We start from the raw sequence: 3214 nt of genomic DNA, 5'->3' as shown, positions 1-3214 counted from the left end.
AGCTGGCCCTGACCTCAGACTAACCTGGCGTTTGTAGGGTCTGCACAGGGCCTGGCAGGGGATGGCAGGGCGTGCAGGTGAGCTCAGCGGTGCATGGAGTGCAGTGAGCAGAGCCTGGGCCTGGTGGGTCTGGGGCCGTGGCGCCTTTGGGACAGCTGCTGCACCGTGTGACCTCACCAAGCACACTGGATCGGGCGCGTGCAGGTCTGGGGCCGCGTGAGGTGACTGACTTCCCAGGTTGCACCCAAGGGCCCTCGAGGCTCTGCTTGGGGGTGCGTGCATATGTGTGATGTGTGTGCAAGTGTGTATGCATGTGTGTGCAGGAGTGCACTGTGAGTGTTTTTGTGTGCGCGCATGCACGCATGTGTGTGCAGGTTGCATGTGTGCACGTGAGTGCGTTCCGTGGGTGTGTGCCTCCCTGTGTAGGCACGTGCGTGCGTGCGTGCACCGCGGCAGCCTTGGGCCTCCAGCTTTGAACCGGTGAGCTGGCTGGGAGAGCTGCTCGGCCCCATGCCAGGAGGGTTTCCCAGGTGCTGGGACCTCCTCTGAGTGTCCAGTCACGTGGCCCCTGCAGGGCCTGTGGATTCTCAAGCTAGGACCCTTCAGTCCTGCCTGCTCCTCCCTCCACTCGTCTCCCCCCGCGTCCTAGCCCGCGGCCCCCCGCCCGTCCCCGCGGCTGCTGACGACACTCTGGGCTCTGTCCCCAGGATGGGCGGGATCCCCGCCGTGAACGGCCGAGGGGAGCGTCTGCTGCTGCACATCGGCATCATCGACATTCTGCAGTCCTACAGGTGGGTGTCCGGCCCCCCGCGCGTGCTTGCCCAGCAGCCGGCGCTGTCTCCTCGTAGGGCTCCTTGTGCCTCCCTAGGCGCCTGCTTGGCAGCCCTCCGGGTCCCTCACCCAGAGATTCCACCGCCGGGGTCCGCCGTGGGGACTCGCAGTGGCGGAGACAGGGCCAGGGTGGCACGGGGCGGCAGGGTGTCACCAGCTGATCATCCACGCAGCCCTGTCAGTCGAGCACCTAGTGTGTGCCAGGTGTGGGGCCCACAAGCAAGACGAAACGCCCCGTGTCTGTGAAGCGTGCCATCTCTGAAAAGCTACACAGGAAGAAACGCACACGCCGGCGCCGCGCGGTCTGGAGCGCGGATGCGGGCGTGGCAATGCCTCGAGGAGCCGGCCCCCGAGCTCCGCCTGGACCCGAAGGCTCGGCTGACATTCGGGGCGTTTTCTCTCTGCAGGTTCATCAAGAAGCTGGAGCACACCTGGAAGGCTCTTGTCCACGACGGGGTGAGCGTCATTCATTCGTTCCCCCGTCCACTCGTTCTCTCTGTCAGTTCACAAACGTAATGACCGGCTCTCTGGTCCAGGCACAGGTGCTGAAGCCAAGAGACATGTCCATGCTCCCGGGAGTCGCTGTCCGGTGGTGGTGTCCCCTTCCTGGACAGTCACAGGCCAAGGGGTCAGGGTTTGAACCCTCTGTGAGGGGCATGGGGAGGCTTCCTGGAGGAGACAACGCCTCAGTAGGTTGGAAGGGCTCCCGAGGACAGCCTGACCTGGAAGGTCAGGGGCTGGCAGGACAAAGAAAAATCTGGAAACGCACTGTAGAGGGTGTCTTGGGCCAATGGGCAGCACCACACAGCTCTGACCCCTGGTGCCACGTGGGCACGTGACCCAGAATGTCTCGGGAAAAACTCGCAGAGCACTTTTTCCTGAGCACTGCCAATGTATCAGCACTGGCAGAGAATTTTTTCTAAATGTGAAAGGCCGTGAAGACTAATCCCCAGAGGCCAGAAAGAGCCCACTTGTGGGCTCTAGGCAGCCCTTGCACGCCTGGTCCAGCTGTGCCAATAGCCAGCCCGGCAGATTAGTTCTTAACTAAAGTGTGAAGGGCTGTCCGTGTGTCTGCAGTCTGTAAAATCCGTGATCCCAACAACCCCCGCACCCCTCAGAGTGTGTCCAGGGTTTAGGCGGAAGCTTCTAGAACGTACATTGAGAAAGTCCAGGTGGTAGCCGGATGGCAAGAGACTCTTCAGCAATGTTACAAAGCCACAGTGGACAGGAGGGCTGTCTGTCAAGTGCTGATACACGTGGCTGTAACCCCCCAAATAGAGATTAGGTCAGCCCAGGGGGGCCCTAGCTGTCAATCACAGTGACCATGTCAATCACCAGGGTGGTGGCTCCCGGATGCCAGGTGCCCGGCTCCTGCCGTACTGCCACACACTCCGAGGCATTGTCCTTGGCCCCTGGCCCCTGGCCGGGTGGCTGGCCCCACCTCCCACCCTGAGGGAGGCCGGGGAGCACAGGGGTGGCACCCACCGTCTGAGAGCAGAGGGGACGCACCGTCTGGCTCGTGCGTGTTGGCCAGATCAGGGCCAGCACAGGACGGCCGGGGATCGTCACTGCCCTGGGAGTCTGCGCTTCCAAATAAGTTGTCACATTACAGCAGATGGAGGACACTGGGCCGCATCTGGGGCAGCCCATGGTTGTCACACCAGGACTGCTCCTGGCATCAAGGGGGTGGGGTCCAGGGATGCTGCTCATCACCCCACAGTGCCCCGACGGCCCCCCAGAGAGTACTTCTGCCCTGATGTCCCCAGTGTCCCTAGTGCCGAGGGCGGACCATAACCATGGAAGGTAGGGGACTGGATCTGGGGGTGCAGCAAGGCGTCGCGGCCTCGGGGGCCCAACATTTATTGAGCGCCGACTGTGTGCTGGGCCCCGCCCTGTGTCAGTCCTGGTGAGGGCAGAGGCGTCTGGTCTCCCTCCTGCACAAATGAGGAGACAGCCACCAGGAGGGTGTCACACTGCCCAAGGTCACAGGGGTCACCGGGGTGGGAGCCCTGGCGCCGCTGGGTCTGCCTAGCACCAGGGAGCACAGCGTCCACTGGGCACAGCCGATCAGCTCTGTCCTTGGGGCGGGCGTGGCGTGTGCCAATAAAACCTTACAAAACGGGCATCGGGCTCCGCGGGCCCTACTTTAGAGAATTCCACTAGTTCTTTTGATATTAATTAATTAATTAAAACTTTTTTCGCAGTAGAGAAAGGAAAGTTGTATTAGAAGGGAAAGCATACTTCCAGACATGGAAGCGGGCCCGAGCAAGAGACACATGGGTCAAAAAATTCAAAATACAGATGGGTTTATGACGTGAAAACCTCCCTCCTGCCCCTCTCCCTGCCACCGTCCCCTGATCCCTGGGTCCCCTCCAGGAAGCCC

This window comes from Pteropus vampyrus, unplaced genomic scaffold (genome assembly GCF_000151845.1).
Source record: "Pteropus vampyrus isolate Shadow unplaced genomic scaffold, Pvam_2.0 Scaffold1474, whole genome shotgun sequence".
In the NCBI taxonomy this organism is placed as follows: Eukaryota; Metazoa; Chordata; class Mammalia; order Chiroptera; family Pteropodidae; genus Pteropus; species Pteropus vampyrus.
Note: the sequence above shows the minus strand (reverse complement) of the source record.